This window comes from Stigmatopora nigra, chromosome 5 (genome assembly GCF_051989575.1).
Source record: "Stigmatopora nigra isolate UIUO_SnigA chromosome 5, RoL_Snig_1.1, whole genome shotgun sequence".
Classification (NCBI taxonomy): domain Eukaryota; kingdom Metazoa; phylum Chordata; class Actinopteri; order Syngnathiformes; family Syngnathidae; genus Stigmatopora; species Stigmatopora nigra.
In genome coordinates, this window is record NC_135512.1 from 4,064,486 (window position 1) to 4,092,485 (window position 28,000).

At 39.6% G+C, this 28,000-nt stretch overlaps 1 long non-coding RNA gene and 1 other non-coding gene across 2 annotated transcripts; both read left to right on the forward strand.

The window, feature by feature from the left end:
- Positions 1–2: 2 nt before the first annotated feature.
- Positions 3–28,000, forward strand: LOC144197270 (uncharacterized). The gene is made up of 5 exons (XR_013326505.1): positions 3–221; positions 6,649–6,764; positions 15,940–16,937; positions 24,646–24,734; positions 27,652–28,000. It is a non-coding gene; the product is annotated as an uncharacterized LOC144197270 (long non-coding RNA).
- On the forward strand, positions 10,623–10,694 carry trnap-cgg (transfer RNA proline (anticodon CGG)). Its single transcript has one exon. It is a non-coding gene; the product is annotated as a tRNA-Pro (tRNA).

Consider the following 28,000-nt stretch of genomic DNA (forward strand, 5'->3'; position numbering starts at 1 on the left):
CGTTGGGGAGGACCAACGAGATGCAGGGTCCACGCCACGCATTCTCATCCGAGGACGTGGATGAGATGCAGCGTGGATGCTAGCTGAGGCAATGGCGTCCTCTCAGGTACAAAGTCAAGTTATTGGAACCTCCACAAATGCTTGTCTTATTCCGGATTCTTCTTTAGAAATACAACAACTTGAAAAGAAAGAAAAAGATGATTGGAATTACCATACTGCATGTAAGTCTTGAGCTTCTTTTAAAATTAATGAATTAGAAGTCAATGCTAAGGCCAATTTAAGTTTGGTTATTAGCAGTCATGAGATGATGTTACCTTGTGAGTGTGTGCGTGTGTGTACGCGCGTGCACGTGTGTTGTGCGAATGTGTGTGTGTAAGTGTGTGAGCGCGCACTAGACAGCATTGTGATGTTAATGTGAGTCTGGACGTTTTTGAACTTGATGTTGACTGATTTGTGTTCTTATAGTTTTGCATGTGTTTTATGTATATTTACATACAATACAGACTTCAGTATATGTATTTAGATTTTTTCTTCAAATTATTCATGCTTGTGAAAAATTTATAAGAAATTAAATAGGCCCCAAAAAACATATTACAGCTAGAATAGTACGATCAAGTCAGTTTGAAATACAAAAGGGTCATATTGTGTTCGCTTAATTGTTAAATCTTAGTTTGGTTATTTAATGTTTTGAGTATGTTTTTCACTAACTGAGAAAAGATTTCATTTTTTTGTGAAACAAATGTAGGCCTATTGTAAAATTAATGTGAACTATATACGACCACTGTGATACAATAAGAACATCACAGTAACTTTTTTACACACTCACGTAACTTGTCTTTTAGGAGAAATTGCATGAAACGAAAATGTAGTCAGGTAGGAGTTATATATTACAAAGAAAATGAATAACTGAGTTTTAGCATGCTATAAACGACCATTTTGGAGTGCACTATAATACTTCAAATTTTAATTAGAAAGAAAACTGCAATTGCATTTTACAGTTTTGCAAACCTATAGCCATTTTTTGTATAGATACATTCTTTTTCCTCCTCCGAAATTATTTCACCAAGGTTATTCATAGGAAAGCAAATTTCGAGTGTGTGTGTTTCCTATAATTCAGCACCATGGACAGTGGTCGTATAGCTGCCTCGCAGTTGCCTTCTCGTCATGTTTTTAAACATATTTTACACGTTGCAAGTTTACATATAAAAATGCCATTACGACAAATACGTGTCGTACACTTAAGGCGAGGTTATTACGTAGACACACGGTACCCTGCCGTTTTTTGACGGGATGTGACGTAACCTGTAGGCCAGTGTCACGTTGCTCTAACGGACACTCAAATCGCAATAATTGATGATAATTGCAAGTATGCTTAAATAAATAATAATAATACCTATAGAACACGTTTAAAGAATTCTCGTTTATCATACAGAAATGAAAAAAAATGAAAGGAAATATACAAACACACATAGCACATCGTAAAATAAATTCATGAAGGGTATATGTGGTAGCATTTAAAAATGTAATTATTTTAAAAGTGCAAGTTGCACTGAGTTTTACACTAAGCATTATATGATTTATATTTAAAAAGTCAAACTGCATTGTTTTAACTGTCAATGCAATGCTATCGTCCGTTTAGCTCCCTGCTGCTGGCTGTACAGTAATGAAAATAAAAATGATTTGAATATCATTCAAGTAGGACATAAATGAGCACACGAAGTGGTTAATGTTAATGTATAAAATGGCCTCCACAGCTGTTGCTCTCTTCATTTTAATTACCACCAAGATAACTCAAAATATAAATATGAGATGTTATGTTTCCACACATTTATGTTTTAAACCCAGTATCTCGCCTTTATTATTATGCAGTCATTTTTTTGGCCAGAATTAAATATTAGTTTGCAGCCTCAGGCTTATTTGACTTTATTATTTCTCCTAAAGTGAGCATGATTGCATTGATGGCTTGTGATTATACTGAGGGTATACTCGTATAAAATTGGATTTTTAAGATTGATGGTGCATTGCATATACTAGCCTTTTTGTTTTGTATCGGTATATATAATTTGACAGTATCATCCAACGTCACATACACAGCCACGATGGCAGGAGAGGCCAGGAATGGAGGCTTACAGCTCGGATTGCACATTATGGTATCCTGCTGGATTTCAAACAATATTACGAGTTAAAAATGGTGCCTTTTCCTCTTTAATGGCTATTTAAGGAAGGTACTATACATAAATCAAATGATTCACTCAAAACCAGGTGGCATCAATGTTTCACACTGCATTTTTTGGGGGGTCCATGACCTTTAATATTATGTTGTGTACCTAGGTCTGTGTATTTTAAGTGCACATATATATGAATATATAATAGTTGGTTGTTTAACCAAACAATTTCAGCATTAATTCATTGAGAAAGTTTGTGTGCATCCAAAAAAATGGGATCAATGCGAGTTGGCATTTAACGCAACAAGACGTGCTCCAGCTTCTTGTTTGTTGCAATGATTTCAAGCCATGACGAGCCACGCGTGAACATTCTTTTCGCACTTTAATATCGTCTCTCGTGTGTGTATGACGACGGACGTCAGGTGGGTGTGACGTCATCCACGCGACGACGTTATCCTCCATGACCGTATTCGTCGTCATTGTCCGTTTACCCGGGGTTGCAACAGTCATGTCTTGCCGATTACAACAGTCATTGAACGCCTCTGTCTGATTAAAAAAAGGGGAAGGTGAGAGAGGGGAAGGGAGGGGCGGAGGAGGGTTTTCTCCACGTGACCACAACACGTTGCAGCGTCGACGCCGGCGGCGGCTCCTTTAAGAGAGACGTGGGTTAGTTTTTGTCTTTGGTTATCTAGCTGTATGAGTTTATGCAATATCATAAAGCTAGAGAACCGAATGTAGAAACTAATCCTACGGACGTCACGCCATGGATGACCGCGAGGATGAATGAAGCGACGCTGAGGATGGTGGCGATGAAGGAGCCAAGAATCAACGCGAACGTCGTCCGCGTGGATCGCGTGGGAAAAAGAGACACCTTCGCCCCGCCTTTCGAGTCATCTTGGATGTATTTTAGGTTCCTGGGTATATTTCTTTGGGAAAAGGGGAATCCATGGCGTTGTGCATTTATGGAGTGACTGCCATGCCGTGGGGGAGGTTTCTCTCATGGAGGAGGGTGCATGCATGCCTTCGTTTATTAATCTATCAAAAATCAATTGTTATATACCGGCCATGACATGATCACATAGTGAGGCTCGTGATTAGTCCATTCTTCTAGCAAAGTCCTTCACATCTATTCTGTTGCAAAAAAAAGAGAGACCCATGCCTTTTTTCCCCAATAAGAATTTTTTTGATGGCTGTCATTTGCACGAGTCGTCTCATTGAGTCCTGTGCTATTCTATTCAAATGGTGTGCAACATAAAGTTTATGGGCCATAGAATGGATCTGGAATATAAAAAAAGGTAAATGCTCACACTAGACAATGTTGGATTATCGCTGGGTCTCGAAACTGTCATTGACGTGCAATACAAAAATGAAAACTATTCACTTTCGATTGAGAGTTTACTGCCATCTTAATGAATTTATATCATCTCAATTCCATTTTCAGTTGTGCTTGTCCTCAATTGGGTTATGTGAGCTGGACCCCATCACAGCGGACTTAACTGGTCGCTAGCCAATCAAAGGGTGTCTCTTCACGGTCATATGCACACCTGGAAATGTTAATCTTAGAATAATGATCTTTTTTAAAAGTCAAGATGTATTTTGATATATGGAGGCTTTCAATTTCAGTCGTAGGGAATCAAACCTAAGCCCCCTATAGATCCCGACCCATCAATTCTTCTCCATTTTCAAGCAAGAAGGAAAACACCCCCATTGGTTCTTTGGAACGGCCTGTTGAATTTTAAACAAGCTACAGTGCAGTGTTTTTGCTGTTACACCGTTGCAGTTCGAGCGTCTATAAAGTGTCATGTCACTGTACAGGAATTAATTGTTTTTGTTATTTTGTTTATAATACTCAGGAAACCCTACTACAACACTTGAACTTCATCTTTGGTTAAATAGAGGCACTTATAACTGGTGTCTGATGTTTGCTAACTTCCAACCAAACTATTTTCCATTTTGAAAAGTGTACTTGCATGACAAATGTGCAGCTTTATCTTAATATTACAGCTTGCTTTTGAATATGCAGTAGTATGGGCCTTTTTTTTAAAGCCTTTTTAAAATTTTAGGTGTTTCACAGTATCATTGAAGTAATTAAAAATGGTTTTAAAACTATACGCACTTTTAAGCATTGCTGTGATTTACTTGACTGCATCACAGAATTCCCACGTCGTTTTTTAGTTGAAATTTCAATATTCACAATGTATTTGGTCATTGGATGACTGAATGAGTACAAAAGATGCGTTAATGCGGACTCCTTTTGTCTGTCCTTTAACTGGATTATGGTGAAACACAGCTAACACATTTATAGCACTCTTTAATTTAAAAATACTATTGATGCTCTGACTCCAGATATAGTGTTTGCCCAGTTGGTATAGGTAGGAATGAATGCATTGCTGTGGGGTAATAAATGGTGGGGGTTTAGGGGGTAGGGGATGGCTTTGAGATTGAAATTCAGTCTGGCGAGTGACGGAGAGGCAGGCAGGCTAGACGACAGCGTTCCCACATTAATATATGTGTCTGTCTGGGCCCTCTTCAGGGCCTCGGCACCAGATGGAGTCTGGTCTGGTCCACCAACACCTGCTATTCTGCATTGTCTTCATCGCTGATTACTGAACTTCCCATGTCGGCTCTTTAGCATTTTTATTACTAACCCTTTGTATTTATTCCACATCATGTACTTTTGCTGGGGATATGTGTTCTGCCAGGATTTTGCTACGGATTAATGTAGTGTTTATTAAATGCAAATCTGAAGGACTGGTAGTGCTGAAAAAGATGTTTGTGCACTATGGAATAAAATATCTAAGATATAAGAAAATAACAATTGTCAACTTGCTTAAAAGTCGTCAATTAGAACACGGTTTGATGGAAGGAATGTTGCTAGCTTAATATTTAAGGACGAGCTTGATGAGAGTATTTGCATTACTATGGATGAAAAGTATAGTCAGAATATTTTAAAAAATGTAAAGTCTCGGAAAAATGTAATGAAAATAATTAGGGAATGTTCAATGTTGGATAGGGGCTTTTGATATTTGCACTGATCATATTTGATTATGTATTGTAAGATACCTGAAATTTATAACATTAGATAGTAAGCATTTTTTGTGGTTGAATCTTTGTCCTTTTCAACAATTGGTGTTTTTGTCCCCAATTTTAAGGCTGACTGGTTCAAATAGTCTAGCAGGCCTAAGATTGCCCATGAACTTCAGGTTTCTTAGCACTTCTATGTACACTAGAAATCTTGATTTTGTAAAACTTTCTACAAATGTCGAGTTATTGAGCCAATTTCTTTGCATGTGAGTGTGCAATAAAGCCAAAACTTCTGTATTAACACTTAATTTCTTTAGTTCAAGATGATTTCACAAATTTTCTCTAAAATCGGAAATCTGGAACTGCATTTGTATTTTATTTAACAAAGAACCTGTATTTTGCTTCACAATACATGAGAAAATTTGATTTTTAGTTCATATTTACACTCCTTCCACCTATCAAAAGCTAGTTGGAAAAGTTATCTTTTTTCTTTTTTTTTACTTTGCGACAGCCTATCTCTCTCTCTATATCTATAAACCCTCTCTCCTGAACTTATGAATTCCAGGGTTGGTAGCCTAGCAACAGGCTCTGACCCATGTGAGGGAACCAAGGGAAAGAATTTGAAAGGCTGACAAGCCGGCTTTAAATCCGCAAAGGACGTCAGATATTCGGTGGATGTAATCTCGCACTACTTTGTGTAATCGCTTGTGAAGTGCGCTGCTTGTGTGCTTGCCTGCCTGCGTGTGTGGGAGTTTTCCAATTGTCATCCATGGAGTATCAACAGCTCAAATGATCACAATAAACATTTTCAAAAGCAAAGAAAGATGTTTGACCGTCAACACTGGCCTTATTATTAGCTAAAATGTTTGTATTGATTTATTGGATGTTTTTTTTGTGTGTGGTGAAAATGTACTGCATCACACAGTATTGGCTGTTTTAGTAAGCTGAAGCTAAAGCATGTTTTAAACAACGGTCAATTGTGTATAGAATACATTGAGGAATAAAAGTCAATGCAAAAAATACTACTATTAGCCAACATTAACTTCATGTCGGCGATTGACGCCCATTTTGACCTCCCGGAATGGATGTCCATCAGTCGTAACTCATTTCATCTCATTTTCTGAACCGGTTTATCTTCATTATTTTTGCGGGGGGTGCTAGATCCTATCCCAGCTGAATAGGTGGGCCGAGACTGACAACCATGCACTCTCACACCCATTCCTAGGGGCAATTTAGAGTGTCCAATCAGCCTACCATGCATGTTTTTGTAATGTGGGAGGAAACTGGAGTACCCAGAAAAAACCCATGCAGGCCCGGGTAGAACATATCAGTCGTAGTGACTGAGTAAAAAGGGAATATTAATGAAAATGTTGTCCATTATCATGTACAGTTTACAAATACATGATTGATATATTCATAAATGGATGATTTTTCATATAAATGCATTGTTTGTTTCCAGGTATTCGTGAAAAACACATGGTATCCTGCATCAATGCACCTGCACCTGAACTTGGAAGTCCGACAGCATAAACGAGTAGATGGTTGTCCATGCCGCATCTTTGAGACACTCTCCAGGTGAGACACGATCTTGATATGGAGCAGTGCATTATGGGTTGAACCCGGATTATGTATTTGTTAGTTCTTTATAGATTGCACAAATATTCCCATGAAACTTTGTAGAAGTACTGGCAATAAAGGTTCATGTAAGATTCAGAACCTGGTTTCCATACTTGTGGACACCCCATTTTGGGTCACATTTAGTATAAGAGTCACCCAAAATGGGATGTCAGGCCTTTATTTTAAAAGATTAGTATATTTTTGTTATATATTTGTTTTCTTAATATTGTGTATTGTTAATAACATTTCCAATATTTTTTTAATGAATTAATGAGTATAAATTAATAGAGATGTTAAAACCAAACAGCAAAATTTATAAAAAATAATGGAAAAGTAAATTCAGTGCTAACAACGTTCTGAAGTTGATTTAAAAATAATATATCATTTATAATTTGTTGAACTGCCAAGGAAGCCAAAGAGTTAAATGAATGCCATGTCAAGGGTGAAGATATTGCTGGTGAGTCGTATGTACATATATTTTTTTAGGCGAATTTGCAATTCAGCAACGGTTTTGAGACAGACACTTTTAGAGGTTGCAAGATGAATATGTGACAAGGTCATATTTTAAAAAGCGCTGCACTTGCTTTTGTGATCAACATCTTTCAACTCTTTATGGATGTCATATGAAGATTCAAGGTGAATCCTTCTTTTTGTGTCATTTAAGCATTTGAATCCCTCAAAGTAGACAGTTATTTTATATATATAAACAGACACACGGAGATCAGAGGAGATTCCGCCGCCCGTGGCTATCCTAGGCGTCGGAGCACGCATCTTATGAACGTGACGCCCAGTCAATAGCGCTTCTTCCCGCAAACGTTCGAATCGATGTAAACGAGCGGCGGATGTCAAGCCGTGAAGTGGCCTCTGTGGAAATGGACTTGGGTGCCTTTACGCGTGCGTCACTGGTCACTAAATCTTATCCTGGATCATTTTTGGCCTCTCATTGGCTCATTACACTTATTCACTCATTTGCGTATTCCATTCTTGCACCCGTCTACCTTTATTCTGTATTCACTTCCTTCTTAATACGTATCCTACCTTTCTTCACAGTTTTCCTCTATCCATGTAGACTTTCTGTTCTGTTCCTACTGTCCTTGACTTCCTAATCTTGGTTCGTCCAATCACATCTCCTCCTATCCTTAGTCTCTTTGTGGCCTTTCCCTGACTTCTCTCATTCTGTACTAGTGTGCTACTGTTTCTTCACCCTTTTGTCCCTTTTCATTCTTAGATAAATCTGACCTATTGCTCTTCTCTCGAATACCTACTTGCTTGTCAGTCTTCTATTTTTTTCCCATCTTTTCTCCTGTCATTTTTTCCCTTTACTCCGACTATTCCTGGATCCTTATATATATATTTTATATATATATATATATTCCCTCTCCTTGATGTTGAAGTCTATATTTGCTCATCCTCCTATCATCCCCATCCTTTCCCCTCCATCATCTTTTTTTCATCATCCTTCCAACTTCCCATCCTACCTTAATCTCTACTCTACTTCTTTTCCTTGTATTATACAGTCCATCCCCTCATTCTTTTCATCCTCCTATCTTTTCTCTTTCATAACCTCATCCTTCTACCGTGGGTCAAAATCAACTTTCTGCCGCCCCATAGAAACCACTTTGAAGCTCTCTTCTCCAAACCATCATGGCGTCTTGGCCAAGAAAGATGGAGTCTTTCCAGGTTATACAACTCGCTGAGCCACCCCCCCCCCCCCCCCCTTACACCCACACATCCCTTTACGTCCCTACATGCCTGCAGTATTGGCAGTTGGAGTTATTCTGCACATAATGTGACCTTTTAAGGTTTTTCTTTTTTACTTAGAAATGCGCACATAGACGTGTATAAGGGTGACCGTGGGCTTTTAACTCTCACCCATGTGTATATGTTTATAGTACATTTGTCAGCACAGAAAATCAAGTAATGTCTCATATGTTGCAACATCGTGGTTGTAAGCATTATCATGGCGTTCTAAACTTGCTTTTGAATGCCCGCAGAGATTTCTCACCGTTTTTGGGGGGGTTTGCATTGCCCAAGCTCACTGGGCTGTTCTTAAAAGTTGATTTAAATTACAACCTCTGCTTTATGTTTCTTGATAGGATATAAATCTTTTGAAATGAATGCACTTTGCAGGGTGTGCGTGCAGAGCAGTGGCAGAGTATGTTAACATAAATTAAAGTGTTTGCCGCAGAGCCAATTGGTGGAAGGATTTATCGCCAAGTGTACTTACAATTAACACAGATTTCATTAAATAAAAATGGGAAATGAAATAAATAATATTGTGGGTTAAAGTTGTCAACTTGAACAATTCTACATGGGAAAAAAGCTAAATTCTGATTATGGCAATTCTTAATTTAAGTTTAAGCATACAAACTTGTAAAACTAAATGAGCATTACAAGGATATAAAATAATTTTGACATATTTCATTTAACTTTTTAACAGGGAAGGTTGCTAGTTTATTGCTTATGGGACATCAATGGTTCAATTGAGAAGAAAATAAAAAACATTTCAACTTACAGCAAGATGGAGTAGTGATCTGATGAGTAAAAAAAACAACATCAACAACAAAAAGTTATTTTATTGTAATGACACGGTGTAGCAAGATGATGGATGGATGTGGTGGGGTCCGCAGGAGGGGAGGCACAGGGTTGCGCTGAAAGGCAGCAGGCTGGAGATTGAATGGGAGCAAAAAGGAGGAGGGAGGCTAGCATTAGCGGACGAGGCAGTTTGGGGGTGTCTAAAGGGGATGTGGGGTATGTGTGTGTAGGGGGGGTCCCCTCTATTAGTTGAATGCAACGGCCGGAGTTGCTGTGAAAGAAGGTCTCCCCTTTTTCCCACGCCCGGCGAGACGCACGAACGCCGCTTTCGCCATCCAGGGTCAAGTCACATGGCTAATATATACACAACACACACGCATTAATATGCACATATGCACATATGCACAGAAGCACATTATTATATTGAGCCTTAACAGACACACTTTAGCTTTTTTCAAAATAATGTGCCTTGAAGCACACTTTGTACACTTAATTGTGTAAAAATGCACCTAAAACTTGCAAAACTATTTGAAGGCGACATATTGATTGTCTTTAGACAGAGACAAAATGTATGGAAATGTATTATTTTAGTCATTTAAATGGATGCACCATACTTGTTGTTGTACTTCACCTATAATCATATTCCAAAAGAAGACATGGGAAGATATAAGAGTGGATTGGGGGGGTTCTAAAGGCTTTGTCCTAACCTGGGCCCCACCACCACCCTATGCCAGATGCCCTACTGCATTGTGTTGGGACCCCCCCCCCCCACACTATTACCCCCACTACCCCACCATCTCTGTCTCCTTCCACCATGATGTCACCCTCCTTGTCTGCTTGTCAGCGCCTCCATAAGAACTTGAGTGTGGGAAGGCAAAGAGTCCTAGGGGGGGGGGGGGCGAGGGTGAGGGGTTGGTTGGCGTCGGGAACGAGTCCGGTCTGAGAGGTCAACCCATGGACTTGAACGGCAAACTCGCCTAGCAACTGGAATGTAGATAAATATGTCCGTCGCCCTAATTCAGTCTGAGCAAACTCCTTCGTTGTCTTTACAAAAGATGGTAAATGTGGAAGGGGGAACAAGAACGGAGGGAAAGGGGTTGTCTAAAATGATCTGTTTTTACTTTGTTATTCCACAAATAAGGTTTAATGGTGCTTCATAAATTACAGAATGATCCAAATAGACTTACTCGAGAAGGAAAAAGGGGCAAGATTTTCCCCTCAAAACTGCTTGACTGTCATGCTACTGATGGGAAAACTTCAAAAGAAGCAGTGAACAAATGTGGCTCGTTGGTCTAGGGGTATGATTCTCGCTTCGGGTGCGAGAGGTCCCGGGTTCAAATCCCGGATGAGCCCTGTAGTTTTAAAATTGCATGATCATTGGACTTTAAAATGAATTATCCAAAACCATATTACCCAGTGAACCAACATGTTTGCTGTGATTTCTTCTCATCTTAATAATAACCATTATTTGCTTCTGCATTGGATTTTCATTTTTGTAACATCTCAAATATTAGAAGAAAATTAATCGTTTTTTTAACAAAATAACAAAAATGATGTCATTACTCCTTCCAAATTTAATATAAAATATGTTTTGTAAATGATTTTTTGACATGAAATATAACTAGTTTCTTCAATAAGCTGATTGGTTCAATTGAATAATTGCAACAGAATTAATACAATGCAATTGATAATGTCAGATAACATCAAGTGTGATCTAAATGCAGTTTAAAAGGAAAACTCAATTGCAATTGATGGGTAAAAGGCACATTTGTATTTTTTTAATGTAGTAACTTCTGTAAAATTCCATTTATTTTCCTCTCTCTTCCAATCAAACAATTCCTGTCAATGTTTTTCCCTTCCATTTCTTACCTGTCATCTATAAATCTCCACTTTCCATTCTTTGCCTTGTGCGCCTCTCCCGCCGTCCTGCGGTGAGGACTGACGATTGTGCGGCGGGACACAATAACTCCCAAAACACAATTAGCCACGAGAAGACACATTGTAGCAATTAGGTTGCACAAAGGCAAGGGAAGGTGCAGCTTTGTAACACACTGCTTTGTGGATTTGCCTTCACTAATGTTAAGAGGGCTTTTGCAAAGTGAAGTGGTTGCAGAGACAATAGCGCACAAGATGCTCAACACGCGTTAGGCCCTTTTCGCTACTTTTTATGAACAGGAGGCGAGGTTGATGACGCTCTCTATTAAACGTGCTCTTTCTTTGTGCACAAATGAGAGAGTTACAAGTTAACAGGCCCTGTGGCATTGTGTTAGATTCCAGTGAACTTCAATTTGTTGCCTTTCTTTAGTCACGCTAATAAGAAGAGTGTTAAAGAGAGAAAGCCAATCTCAAGCTTAGGCCTAATTGGAAGCTATTCTTAGTAAAAGATAGCATTTATGGATCTACAACTTTGTATTAATGTTAATGTAGGATTGAAAGATCAGCATTCATAACTAGTGAAACCAATGAAATGATTTGGACATCAACTGTTGTCAATGATAGGCAATGGGAAAAAAATTGCGTCTTACTGGGGGCCATTAACAGGTGGATTATTTATTTTTTATTACATTAAGGTATGACAGACTGTATTAACTACATCCTGGGTTTTGTTTTTATTGTATGTATCATAATAAAAAACAAGAAAATATGGATATACATATATGTAATAGGGCTGGGTAATATTAAGCTTGATATCAAAGGTTAAAAATACAATTAATGGATCTTGGTAATCAGGAGTGTTATAGTGTATTGTTTCATATTTTCAACTGGCTTGTTTGTGTACACTAGGCTTTTTGTAGTTGTTCTTGAAGTTTACTGAATGAAGTTATAGGATGGAAGGAGAAAAAGTTGCTAAATAGAGAGAAAAAAAAGGAAGAGATAGAGCAGAGAGAGTGTCACCAACTCCCTCCCGCTGGCTCGCTTTCAAGATCAATAACATTCGGGGAGATGCTGAGCACTCCTGCGTGGAGAGACCATGCAGAGGGGGAGAATCCGACAAGGGGGAGGTAAACCAAAAAGCCTTCTCACTGCCACGTTGTCATGTATTTTTTTTTTTTTTGGTGCAAAAGTATTCTAACACTGGAAGTAAAATCACCAAACTTCCCGCCAGGAGCAAATCGGGGACATGAACTTTAAGGGTTGCTGCAGCTAGATACCCAAAGAAGACAGGATAATTGATAGATCCTATGGTTACTTCGTTAATTTAACTAGGCATCATAATTCTCTTGTATATTTTGTATACTTGTATTCAGATTTTAGCCATCAGATTTACAATGCCTTTCGATTTTCTTCATCAATAAAAAATGTATCAAAGAAACCCATCTGAACATAGTTAATCAAACCAGAATTTCCCATTGGCCAAGACTCTCCGCCCCTTATAACTCTAAAATCTGTAGTTAAGGTAAAATGATGCTACAGGCAATCCGCAAAGTGTATCAGTTTGATGGCATTTACCCTTTTTTTTTTTAACCAAAAAGGAATCGATTAACAGGGAATGTCAAACCAGTTCCTAAAAATCGAATGAGTGAGAACCAGGGTTCAAGTCAATCCCAACAAACAGTCTGGATATGTTCAACTAGGCACTCTCACCTGCCTGCTGGGACATTGTCCTTTCACTGAGATTACCCTCTGCCAATACCAACACACACACCCCTCGTACAAATGGGATTTGGTTTGCTGAATCTGTGCCGCTGCCAAATCCCTCTTGTGAAGTGTTGCAAAATCATCTGTGTAGCGCTAACCGTCCCCTAAATATCCTCAGTTAAAGTCCAGTCTAATAGGATTATCTGATGCATTCTATCATTGGATTTGTATAGTTTTTACGCTGTTTATTTTTAGAGACCAACAGAGTTTTGGATTTAGGACACCAGATATTTTGAGCTCTTTTTAATCCATCACCCCTTCCTTAGGGTCCCATGTATCCGATTCTCAACCTCTCGCTACTTTTTCTTGGCCTTAATTGAGTTAGGCAACAGTTGACTGCCTCAATCGCCGTTCGAGAGAAGGTCGGAACTCCCTTCTCAGGAGGGGAGATCATTGTGTACATTGGTTGACTCGTGTAATCCCTGCTATCCCACCTCACCAGGGAAATGGGGCATTACCCCGATGAAGTTGACGCCTCTAAAATGCAAGGTTTTAGTAACAGACTTGGACTTGTTGCGGTGGAACTGTTATTGTGAGTTGCTGCCTAGTCTGATGACATTTCAACATATTTGTGTATAAACCACCATGTTGGCGACCCTTGATGCTTCTTGTATTATCCCATTCTAATATACAACTTGAATATACTGCCCGTTAACCCAACTTTGTGCTTCTGGCTCATTGGTTTTGTCTTAACAATTCTTACCTTATTTTCCAGAGGTCCAATTTAAAAGGAGAGCCCTCATTAAAATGAGTTGCAATAGTGGTATTGGCTCATGGTTCTTAAAGTGTCATCATTGTCAGATTTAATACTAGAATCAGAAGAAAAACACTTTTGTTTATGATCATCAATTGAATTGTTAATCTAGAAGTATAATTCTCTTTTAGTGTTACAATCAAATTAATGGACGATCCCTCAAATTTTAGGTAGTCTCCAGATGTAGACTTGGGTAAATATTTACATCAACTCACTAACAGACATCACCTTGAGTACCATACCATCTATGTTCCTGTTCCGCCCAAATCCCCCCCCCACCCCCCCCAAATCCTAACAGTTTTCCAAGATGTACAAGGCCAATGCCAAAGGCCAACACCAATTGGCCCGTTAACCCCATTTCCCTCCCTGTTGTCCTCAGCACCGACAAACACACAAACTCTCCATTTGCCTTTCACCCCTCATACCCCCATCCATCCATCCATCTATCCATCCATCCGCCCATCCATCCTGCCACACGGCCACAATGCGTCGACTGTGTCCCGCGGCAACCACAATGCAGCCCTGAACTAACAATATCACCAAGGCCTGCCTAGAAGCCGCCCAGCTTCATTGTGCTCGGTCAGAGGGGAGTTAACACCCATGTCTGAGCCCAATGAATAGAATTATTGTGTCTGAGACACGCAGCGCACCCCCTCGTCCCACATCCGTGCCCCCCTCGAACCTCACCACCATGACCCCCTCTTCCTTAGACTTGCCTTTCGTACTTGGCAACTTCAATGCTAAACTTTACTTAGGTGACCCAGTGGAATCTTGTTTATTTTGTCATTGTTTTGTTTGAAAGTAAAGAAAGCACTGTTTCTTCAAAATTATTTGGTTGCTTGTATGTGGTAAGGTAAGAAAGGGGGTTGGGGGGTGTATTGAATTTGGCCATGGCTCTTTCTCACACAATAGAAGCATGAATTCTTTAAGAAATACGCCCCACCCTCTCGCCATCGCCGCCACCAAACTGCTATTATCATAATAAGAGAGTTTGCTGGAGCCATTTGTAAGATTCGAGACGACACAAAAGCTGTTATGCGATTTTAGGACAATGTTTCTTTGGAGCGCCACTGGTGCAGCCATAACATTTCCATTCCTTCACTCGCTCTTTGGCGTCAACATTTAAAATGGATCGCTCCATTTGATCATTTGGCAACTTTATAGGGTACTCTCGTGTGTATTTTCAATTATGAAGTTGTTCCAGTTCGATCTGTTTTTTTTTTTTTTTGGTAATATGACAAAAACATTTGGTTTAAATCCTGACTGAAAGATTCTGATAATTTGACATTTAATCTTGGAAGTTGAACTTGGCTTGCTCAAACCAACCATTCAGGAGATTGAAATATGCTGACCATGTTTTTGGCCTTCGATTTGGCACTGTAATGTTGTTCAAAATGAATTTAAAGGAAACATATTGAATATAGTACTAGTGATTTTGAATTCTCTTGAAGATAAGAGTCAGATGGCCACCCAAATCTTATTGGAGGGCACAAAAAAATCTAAATAGACGTTGAGCATGCTGGCTACCAAGCTACAGTAGACCAATTAGGTTAAGTGATCTGTTTTTGGAAGGTTAGGCAAACCTTACTCACTAAGAATCAGCAAGAGCGTAATGGCCGCTAAAACTGCATTGGCCTATTGGCTCTTTTGTCTTTGCATAATAAATTAAACACCAACAAATATTGCATTTATGGTAAAAAAAAAAGGCAATTGTAGTTTGTTACATAAAAAAAATTAACAAAATTTCTATCATGCCTAGTAACCATAAGTTTTAATTAATTGAAAAACACAACTATCTTGGCAGTTGTTTGACGTGAACCAACAATTATAGAGTACACATATATATAGTTAGTTTTAATTTGTAACTTTATATATTTAAAAAGCCTGTTATTAATTGTATAAATCTGGCAACCACCATTACGAGTTCTTTAATGTAAATTTGGTGTTTAAAAAAACTAGATCAATACTTGAGATCATATTTAGGCCATTCTAGAAGGCCCTATTGGCCCCAATGACTAATACACTGACATCTAAAAATCAAGAACCTGTTCAATGTCAGACCTCCAATCCCGGTGGTCTTTGCCCTTCGAGGTCTGCACCAGTTCACACCGAAAAACTATACCAAGAATATTCCGCCGTGAACTCATGTTCAATTGCAACAAAACTTACAAATACATTTCTTTTCTTTGTGTTTGTGTGCTGCAGAGACATGAAGATAAAAAGGAAGAAGAGGATCAGGAGAGTGGGTGGAAGGAGAGAAGGATGGAAGGAAGGATTTGCAGAAAGCGGCTGAACCCGGAGCAGTAGAACACAGCTGTGGATCTCCACGACGAGGCCGGCTGGCTGCTCTCCTTGCTCGGCACCCCCGGCGCTTGCGTTCAGGGGTCCCGTCGAGTCGACGGGGGCCAGCCAGAGTGGGCAGGCGAGGGCCGGCCCGATGCAGGTGAGGCGGGCATAGCCGAGGCGCCCGTCGCCGCCGGCTAGGAGCCTCCACGCGGTCGAATCAATACTAAGGCTAGCAGAGGTTGGCCAGAACCGCCTGCGGGCCCTTAGGTGCCTTGGGACCCTCTACCAATACCCACCTCCGTCTTTTTTTTTTATTATTATTTTTTTCCTGGCTTCCTTCAACAGCAGTCCCGGACCACAGCCCTCACCCTTGCACTTACCCACACACCACACAAGAGTTTTTGCGGCTCGACAAACATTTTGACACTGAGACGTGGGGCGCAAGGGCGGAAAAAGAAAAAGCAAAGATCCGAGGGAAAAATCAGAGTCTCTTCTTGGTTCCATAGGGATTCCCTGAGTTGGTTGGGAGGGGGAGGATGAAGAGGACGCTCCTCATCCAAGCCCAATATACCTTCATCTCATGGGTTGGGATGAAAGGACAACTTCTTCTCCAATCTGCTGTATTTTTTTTATTGCTTTATATTTCCTGAGCCGCACTAAGAGCAGCCGCCTTCAGAGGATATGGAAGTGCAGTATTGATCTTAAAGGTGGGACGGAGGAAAGATGAGGGCTTTCACCGTTTCCTCTCTCTCTCTCTCTCTGTGGAAGAAGTACTCAACCACTCACTACTTATGAATGGCCGCTAATGAGTCAAAAGACTACCCTTTTTTTACCTCTAAGAAAATGTGAGGACAATTTCTGGAAATTGGACTTAAAGCATCAGTCCTGAAGAGAGACGAGACTTCCTACTATATTCGGTAAGTGCCTGAACATATCCATTGTCTATTTTTTTTAATGGTGGTGGTAGTAGATATCTTACTACTTCAAAAAAACAGTTTTAGGCTGGGGGTTTAAATCTAGATCAAGCATTCCTGCGAGAAATTTGCATAAAAGTCTTGTAGTATTCCAGGTATTTTGAACATTCCAAAAACACACGAATGTCAGGTTTAGTGATTACATTAATGGTCCACAGTTTTAAATTTAATTTGTTGTGTAGTTATAGTTTATCATCAATCATTTCTTAAAATCTCTTCAACTACTTAGATTTGAATATAGTATTGTTTTTTGTATGAATTTTGCAAACATGAGGTGATATTTTACATCCTCCTCCTTCCAACTCCTCTCCCAGAGTCCCAATAATCAACACAGTCATTTTTTGTTGTTTTTTGCATGTACCAGCCACTTATTATAATACCTCCCAATCTCTTGGCACAAGCTAAGACTGGCATCTTTTTTTTCTTTTCTTACCACCGCCTCCTGTTAACGACGGCACATACAAAATGGCCGATCGCTATCTACCAGCTGCCTTGCTCGTCCAAGATGGCGCTCGGGCGCTCTTTGCGTATGCCCGCTCTTTACCATCTGCCCATTTGTCGTTAACGGCCATGCAAATGCGCTGTAATTGCATTTGCATGTGCTCCATCCGCACCCCCCCCCCTTTGACCCCCCTCCCCCTTTAAACATCCGTAAATAAAAGCGTTTAAATAAAAGCAGAATAAGCTGATTGAATAAGCAGTGGGGGCAATTAAGGGAGCGAATATCGCTCGCTTGGCTGGCGTCTTTGCATTATAAGCTCGCCCTACTCATTACCTATGCTAATGCCCTTATTTTTCGTCGGCACCCATCCGCCATTTTTTTGGAGACGGTGCCGTTATCGCCGCATTGTGCCATATGTGACATCTGCGCCGGGCTTCGCTGACAGGCGCCGCACTGTAAAGAAGCGGCTAATACATAATGACCTCATTAGCATGCTCGCCACTCCCTGCTATAGGCCCTTGTGCGCCGCTGTGCCGTGGGACCCGGCGGTGTACGCCCTTCTCACAGCTCTCAGCATGCAACACTGTGTTAACCCCCCCCCCCACCACACATACACACACCCCAAAAAAGCACCCTCATACACACACACACACACAATACGCCGCTTTATTACGCCTTGTCAAAGCGCGGGGGGATCAGGACTATCCATGCACAAACAGCGGGATGCATGCTGCTATGTTGCCGCCAATGAGGCCCAAAGACGCCCCCCAAACACCCCCCTCGTATGGGGATTTTGTACCCGTGTTTATGTTTGGGTACAGTCGGCAGTTTCATGGCGAGCCCCTCAGGTATTCGTGCGTGTTTTCACGTGGTAGATGTAGGGGTTGGCTGCTAAGTTGGGCTCAAGGCCAAGTTTTTTAATGGTAGGGAAAATGATATTTTCATCATGGTAACCCTGCTTATTTCATTTATCTTATCGTGTATAAAACATTAATGGATTTAGTCATTTTAGGTTGCCATAGGCTATCGCTGTGGTACTGCTGTGCTCCTCATGGAGTCGTGAAACAGTAACCTGGTGATAATTAGACTGCTGTCTTTAATTACTACTTAAACATCTTTTAATAAGTCTTAACTGTTTTATATAATTGCCATTTTAAAAAGTCACTTCTCTGATTAACTACTAATTCGTGCATAAAAAGGTTTATTGGTAGAACTACGTTTCAACTGTTGTTTTGGAGAAAATGACTGTAAAAGATATGTGTAATCAAGCTGATGGAGATATCATTGCGCTCCATTTAGCATTTTGACCTTATTGCATCCATACTTTAGATCCATATTGTCAATGTGGCCGTTAAGCGTGCTGACTACTGAGCCAATAGTCTATCTGCTGGTATCTATTTTAATTTTAATTACTTTATTTCTTTCCTAATCTCTACACTCTGCACTTTCTCCAACCAGTCTTCCATAGCTCATATATATATCATATTCAGCATGTTGGACTGCCAAGGTGAAGGTTTGTGGTTAAAGCCCATTTGGAAAGGGGGAAGTATACACTTCACCGTTAAGACTATTTACATATGAATTATAGTATATATAATTCTGAAAACACATTTTCAAATCCCTTAGTTTTAGTTGAAAAAAATCAAAATTACTGTAACACTATTATAGTACTTTATGGTTTTCCTTTTTTTAACATAAAGAATCTGGTAGCCGCCGCGACAATTATTTTATACCAAAAATCTATGTTTTGCTTTTAATTTTTTACAGTGTATATCATATTTTAGTTAATAATAATCCTCCCACAAACCGCCCTTAGTCAGTACCCTGTAATGTACATCACCTCACTCCTCCAACAAGAGTAAACCATTATTATTAGCCGTAATTTCTGATAAACAAGATTTCTTAACGTCATTTTTAGGAGCCACGAGAAGGGGATTAAAACATGTAGCTTTAGAAGCCAATATTAGCTTTGCATGCATCTTATCTGTCATTAGCATTTTAACAATGAATGTGCCATATGTTTTTTTGTACAGCAGCAAAGAGAGAACATAACACAACGCCACGTATGCTTACTGGCTGCTTTAACCGTAAAAACACACACACACACACACACACACACACACACACACACACACACACACACACACACACACACACACACACACACGACCTACAAAGACAAATTGTAATCCATTGACTGTTTGCATTCACGCTTACTTAAAGGGAATAAAAAAGCCCTCGGTGACCGCCTTCCTTTGCAGAAAGCTTTTATGCTAATGAAGACTTGTGCTGCTGTGAATCAAGGTAGTGTAGTAAGCTTGCTTCACATAGTCGATTCAGAAGTATGGTGTGATTTCATATGGAAAATCGTTCATATTAAAAGCCTCTTGTCCCATAGGAAATAATGGGAATAGGATATTTCGGGCCGTTAAATTGTTACAAATTTTTATTAACTAACTGATAAATTATGTTTTCAGAAACGTGTTAATGCTTTTCACTTATTAATGCATTTATGATAATAAAAGGTTGACCAATAAACTATATGTGAAGCTGCATGCCATAAATTATGAATAAATGACCTGGAAAATTTGAAAGTAGCAAAAATAATTTGTTGACTCCAGTGAAAAGAAAAAACAAATTAATATAAAACCCCAAGATATCAATCAATCAAGATTCAGAACTCTTTTTAAAAAAAAAAACATTCCATCAACTTTGACAAGGTCTCAACACTTCCCAAAGATTTATTTAATTATGGTCATGCATCCTTTTAAGAATGACAATTTTGAAAGTGGGTTTAAGCGTGCCTTATTCAGATTGCTTGCCGCGTTTTATTTGCTTAGCTATTGATTTTGTTCATGTGTGTGCTTGTGTCGCATTGATGTAATACTCGCTGAAAGCATTTATAGCCATCGCTCAATTCTTTGTGGGCCTGTTCCACTTGTCTTACCCTCCTTTCTTGTGACCAAGTAAAGGAGTGCCGATTACTTCCTACTCAAAGTACTCATGACACTAAAGTTTAACTGACAGTATTTTCATTCAACTTCAAATTCAAACTATAGAATCCCCTGTGAGCAAGTCAGTCTTACAAAGAAGAGTTTTTAAATGGTCCTTAACTCATCTGTTGCTATTGTTGAAATGGAGTTACAATTGATTATTCAATGGCAGTAAATGAGCAAAATCAAAAAGTATTTCCATTGGACAAAATGTTGAAAATCTGACTAAAATCAAAGACAATCTTTTGTAAGAATCTTTTTCGATCCCTCCTCAGGGAGTCAACCTAAAGATGATTACAGACTCTAGCAAGGAAGTTGGGAATTTTGAGAGTACATTGCTCCAAGTCAATGATTATATCATCGCAACAGGCTGCAAACGCTTCAACTGGCCAGACAGGCACTGAGAAGCCAAATTAGGAAGCGAAATGGAAGCTGCATGAAGAGGAGAGGAGAAAAAAAAGGAAATGAAAATGGAGTAGTGCTGCATGTGTGATTAAACTGCCTGCTCACACTCAAGTGAAAGGCCAAGATCCTTGACACATACATGGGCCTAATGAAAATGTGATATCCCCCCCATGTATACATATAATGAATGATGTGCATGAACATATAGCACATGCATGGAATCTTTAAAGGCAGATTTTATGCTATAGGGGTGCTGGAGCTTATTCCTGCTAACTACGGGCATTAGGGAGGGGAGAACCTGAATGGATGGCCAGCCAATCGCAGGGCATAAGAGACACTCAAAAGTCATACATAGGGGCAATTTAGAGTGTTCAGTCAACCTAGCCTGTATATTTTTGAGATGTGGGAAGAAACCAGAGTACCCAGAGAAAACCCACGCAAGCCTGTAGAAAACATGCAAATTCCACACAGGAATGTCCAGACCTGAGATCGAACCTTAATCCCAGAACTGCCCCAACTACTAGGCCAACGACCCGCCAATGTTAATATTACATAGCAAAATAGTACTTCATTTAGCCACATGGAGCAGGTAGAGCAGGTTTGGTACTCCAGATGCTAGGATTTCATATCAATCCTCCAGCAAGCGTGGGAACGCTCTTCTCAATGATGATAATGATAAAAGAGGTGTGCGTGTGCTGAAGGAAGTTGCACTTATTATGTGGCTAGACAGCCCAGCTGCACTGACGGCCATTCACAAAAAGGTTAGGAATGACCGGAAGGGTCAAGGTCAGGGGTGCGGAGTTGTGCCAGAAGGGTGTGTGTGTGTGTGTGTACGTGTATGGGAGAGAGCACCCCCCCACCCCCCCCCCCCCCCATCTGGCCGACTGTCTGTAATCTGCCCCTGTGTTTGCTTATTTTATAACCGGGTTCTTATTGCTTTACTCCATGAACAACTAGGCACAAAATGAGGTGGGTGTTCTGTTCTGGTGGGTAAGATGGGGGTAGCACATCACTCGCCCTCTGTCCGATTTCTAGAAGCCCAAATGGAGCCTTCCTGCATCTCGGTAGCCCACCCTCCTAGTGAAATAACCCCCCGTCTAACCCCATGGAGTGAAACCCAGTCAGACACTTTGACAGGCCCCCCCAGCAGTCCCAGCACCCCCTGTCTGTCTCAGTCTGCTGCCTGCTGTAATTTAACATGTCAGTTCAGGGTTCATCTCGTGTGCACCCCAAAGCAGGTAGACACGTATCACATATGCAGTGTACTTGTGTTAAACTACTATTTTTGTTTATTTTTGAATAAAATAAATAATAAAATAATAATAATGTTGATTTTATGGTTAAATGCTAATTGCCTTAATTCTACTACTGATAAGAGTAAAGTACAACTGGTCATGATGGGGTAACATCATGTTACACCTTCTCTCATTCTTCACATACATGATGTACTACAAAAAACTGTATTTGTTCATATATAAGTCGCACGTGTCCATATTGCATTATGAGGTAGGCATGGTAGGCACACAGTAAATCTGAAACCAAATTCATTTCTTCTGCTTCAGCCATTGTGGGTGGACAAAACCGCTATTAAGTCAACACAACAATATATTTGCTTGTGCAGCTTGCTCCAGGTACAATTTGCTGGCTCGGGTTCTTCTACTCTATCACTATCCAATCATAGTTTGTGAAAACAATGTATCCCTACGCCTGCGAGAAGGCCTTGGTATCGCCAACTCAAAAACGGATTGGTTAAAGTAACAGTTTTATCGACGCCTGCAGAACTGAAGTATTCAAGAACAAAATATAATTAACATCAGTCTGTAATTCAAATATTTTAGGCCAGCAGAGAAGGCCTTGCAGGCCCTGAAAGTCCACCAGTGTAAGGTACTTACATCAAAGGAATCACTAATCATTAGCCTGTAAAAATCCATAAATAAGCCACACCGGACTAAGATAGTGCATAAGCCTCAGGGTTCAAATCAGTGGAAAAAAAGAAGGATCTTATGCTTTGAAAATGACTACCTGGAGCATATCATTTTTTTTTCTGGGTGCAAATTGACCGCCACCCCATTTCAGTGTTGAAGTAACCCCATTTGATTTTCCGCTTCAAATGGATTGGACTTATATCACCCATTAACTATGTCCCTAATCCTTATCTACCTTAATTTGCCACATTCACCGCTTTCACACATTAAATAGGAATGCAAAAAAACAATATGGCGGACCTAGCCCTGATTATGGGGGGGACTTCCACTTCATTAAGACGAAAGAAAGCTATTTCCCTCATCACTTCAACACGCCGCGATGCCTCCTTTTTCTTTTGGCCATCGCCTGCAGGGAGTGGGCGGGTGGAGCACTGGTCCACCCGCAAGCCACACCCCTCCCTCGCGTTCCCCCCCACCCCCTCATCGTCTCAGCTCTAGCGTTGAAATCAAGCCTCACCTTGTACACCCACCCACTGCTTAAATCCCTATCAGCATGTCAACTTAAATGTCTGCACAGCTGGGGTTGACACACTTGCACACACACATTGACACAGCACCATCTTTTTTACTCACTCTGGGGCTTTAGCATTCCTCCCTGCTGACCCCATTTCTCCTCTTTCTCCTCATCTTCACCTCCTTTTCCTCTCCTCCAAGCTACTATAGACTATCGGCATCCGCGTTATCACTTTATTAGGATGTTAATATTTATTTCATTGGCTTTTTCTTTGCTTTCTTCAAGTGGCTTTCTTCAAAAGCTACTCTGTACCCTAAGGCCTCCCAGTTTGCGTTCACCTTTACATCTCTCTGATTAAAAAGTTCCATCCTCTAAATTTTGTCACGGCAACAACTCTGGGGGTCACTGTATCTGCTAATAAAATCAGCAGTTGAAATATCGGCTGTATGAAATAAGGTCCCATATTTTTTCTTATTTTATTTGTGATGTACTGCCATCATATAATATAGTGAAGTGAAAAAATAACACTCTATTTAATAACTTTAAAGCTGTAGTAAGCTTTAAATGGCTTCTTTTTCCCTTCAAGTGCTCTACCTAAAGTTAGGAAATGTCATTTACTATTCATACAACAGAATTTTTGAAAATATTCTATTAAATTTGTAAATATTTAGGGGTATAATAGCAAAAAGCCACACATTGGATTATAAAATAATATTTTTTGCAACCCTTATTCTGACACAAACACATGGAAACAGAAAATCTCCAAATAATCACAAACTGCACATTATATGTACTTACACTTATAGTAGTGGTTAAACTCTTAGTTTGCCTCTAAATTACTATATAATTCTGTCAAATTAATTTGATTAATGTGAACTACCTTATCAAGCAATACTTTAATAATGTACAATATTTCTTATTTTATTCATGAAAGATCATTGCCAAACCTTCCAGTCAAAATGAATAGGAAATTTAATTGCTTCCAATGGTATTGAATAATTAATAAACACATTACATTTTTTTGGCAGTCTGGAATAAATCAATATCCTTTCTATTCATTTAAAGGGGAAACAATGCTATGTGATGCAAATGTTTTTACAATGCTAAAAAGAGTAGGCCGATCTTGACATTTCAATTCCACCAATTTCACTTGTATTTTCATTTTTTCGGACAATAGTAGACTGATTTTTTTTTCTCAATTTGGTGTACTTATATTCCGATTATCCCCACATATTATTATAGGCAATTTTGCAGCCTAATGATGGGCTAATTTGTGAATAAACCCAATATTTATGGTGTGCATGGTGTGTTGGGAGGGGGGTTTTGATTGAGCCATGCAAACCCCTTATTTGATCCTTTTTCCCTCCATCAGGCATGCCACGGACAGCACATAAAAGACCAGAATGGGGTCCTCGCCGCAAGCACGTGGCGAGACAGCAAGGGGTGATGGACCACGTGGAGGTGTGCAATCTTTTTCCTTTATGCTTTTAATGTTTTCAAATGTCTTTACCGTACCGAATATTTTGCATATGTCCCTAAAATTGCCTTTTGTTTCGTTGGGGGTTAACTTGCCCTTTAAATATAATACATTTTGATATCATATCTGAATCCATTTAAATGGGATGAGAGGAGCTGTGGTGATTAGCTGCGAGTTGACAGTTAACAGTACATCAGGAAGTTTGAGTTATGTGACTATAATAAGTAGTCTTTTTTAGTGTTAGTGTTATATCCAGTTAAAAAGAATGTTCAACCTAACATGCAAGTTTAGTCCAAAGACATTGAATATTGAATTTATACATTAGTAAAATATTGACATATATCCCCACAACGAAATATTGGTTTTCTTAAACTCCTCAAGACAACTGTAACATAATGTTTGACTAAAACAATTCCTTTTTTCTGTAACCTTTTGCCTACATTTCAGCCCACAGCACTGACATTTAACTTGTTATATCTAGCCCCTATACTTTCCTTTATGTTGTTGACAGTGGCGTTATTTTTTACTTTCACGTGTCAACTGGGGTCACTTCCTTTCATTTTCCACCTCCATGTGTGATTTTCTCACCACGTTAAATCCCACACACAGTGTGTGTCGCATACGCCATTTTTTTGTGTGTGTATCCATGTCTTGATACTTACTTTTTGTGTACCGTTAAAGCTATTAAACTGTCTGACTTCATCAAATGCATTCAACCATATATGCGCTATAGCAGATAAAAATGTCAGTCCAGACATAGTGCACAAAGTTAGGAAATAAAAATAGCTAAAAAAATTGTACTGTTACTATTGAACAAGTAAAATAAGATAAAAAAACGCTTTAAAAAAAACCCAGCTAAAAATTCCCAAATTTCCCCCAAAAAATATTTCCAGCCATAGTGCACAAAATTAGGAAATAAAAATAGCTAAAAAAATTGTACTGTTACTCTTGAACAAGTAAAATAAGCCAAAAAACGCTATTTTTTTTCAAAAAAACAGCTAAAAATTCCCAAATTTCCCCCAAAAAATATTTCCAGCCATAGTGCACAAAATTAGGAAATAAAAATAGCTAAAAAAATGTACAGTTACTTTTGAACAAGTAAAATAAGCTAAAAAAAGCTATTTTTTCCAAAAAAAAACACTAAAAATTCCCAAATTTCCCCCAAAAATACTTCCAGCAAAGCCTGAATGGCTCGCCAAGACCCCTCCCAAAAAATCGGCACCCCTCGCTTCCCAGACCCATTGACGGGGGTCCCACCAGACGCCCTTTGCTCATCAGGTCTAGTCTGGCTCTGCATAAATAACAGCCGGCTACCCAACCTCCCTTGTGTCTCGTCCCGTCTCCCAATCTGCTGCCCCTTAAACCCCTCTATACCCCAAACCCCCCACCCGAAGGATTCCCTTCTCGTCAAATCCTGGACGTTACGCCCATTTCCTCAGTGGCGTCTCGTCACTTTTTTACCTCCTAAATCTCCCGCTCCCTCCTTTTTATTCCCCGCTTTGGCTCTCCTGCTTCTATTCAGTAAGGATTTTGTTTACATCTGTCTCGCTAATCACCACCAGAGCCTCGCTAGACCTCACAGATGTTGTAATAATGCGGGGGGATTATCAGGTTTAACACTCGGGCTTATTTAGGGGAGCCTCTCCCCTTCCTCGGCTGTTTGACCTCTTATTTTTGAGCCCAGATTCGGAAGCCTCGACACGACTCGGATTGGACTTTTCCTCCAAAGTGGCTCACTTTCTGTGAATTGATTACAAATCGGTTTGTTTTAGCAAGAGGGAATGTTTTCAGGTTACATTTTTTTTGCTTCCAAGTCATTTTTTGATACAGTGTCTTCAGTTGGTGACCTAATTTTTTTTTGGTCGATTCGGTCATTTTTGGGAAGATTTAATCATTTAAAAAGATTTCAGTTCTACAAGAAAGCTGTCTTGCATCCTTGTCCACAACTCACTATTTGATTCCTCATTCTTAAAAGCAGGCAAAAATGTAACTATTTTAAAGAAATATGAAAAAATTAAGTGTTCTACTGGGCCATAATCACCTTATTTCTGTTTGTATCTTTCTCTGTATATTTATTATTATTTTTAATAATAATAAAGACCTGGTGAGTCCACATCACATATTGCTCACACTTGTATAATAAAATAATATTAAAATAAATTCTAGCCAGGCACCAGAACACCACATATGAACTATAATTAGGTTCCTATTTTTTTATGCCTGGCCTTGACAAGTTATTTCATTTCATTAATTTCCATACATGAACCAAAATAAACTATTCTGTTCAAAATCCCTTCATATTGTGGGCACTATTAATCCTGAATATGTTGTCTACAATGTGTAGCTTCATATCTACCCATGATGATGCATATCCCCCCTACTCCCCTTAAAATCTAATGAGACGCTCCTCAAAGACCCCCGTCATTCAGTTTTATGACCAAGCACATCTAGTCTGTGTTTGTATTTGGTGTTGTTTGTAAGGGGAAGGAAGGGGGGTTCAATGTATCTCTGTCTGGAAGCTAATCCCAAAGGTGATATTAGTTTGGTAAGGGGGCAAATACACCACCCCCCTCACTTGTCTATGTGCGTGCGTGCGTGCGTGTGTCGATGCTGCAGGCGTTAGGGTCAGCCAGTAAACCCAGACAGACTCTGTCTTGACCTCTGACCCGTCACTGTCTACTAGCGCCGGTTGGGAGGGCGGAGGGGTGCGTGTGTCACACACACGCCATTGATGCAGACAGCTGATAGACGCACCAGCAAACACACCCGTGCGCATCACAGCGACATATGTCAAAGATGGCCTCGGCCTGTTTATTTGTTGGAAACAGCAATTTCTTTTTTTTTATTGCCGGGATGGTGACGACACTATGATTTAACTGGTTGTTTTGGTTGTCCCAACAGATGAAGTCGCAATTCATTGCCGATGATGAGGTAATGCTGCAATCAAGGGCAGAAGAAATGTGTATTGTGCATTGTTTTTATGTATTTTTAAGGTGGGTTTACTTTAGAAGTACTGATATTTGTTTAAAAAGGCGTCACTCATGTTTTTTTGTTGATGTGTGAAGGCCAATTGGGTAAGTTTATGTTTAGATACCGAAAATACCCCAAAAAAGATATATCGGGATCATTAATGACATTATTACAAGATGATGTACTGTAAAATTTTTGTTTTTCATATTTTATTCGAAAACTTTAATTATAAAAGATTTAATTTCATCTAAATTGAGTATTAAACTTTTCAAATGTGGAC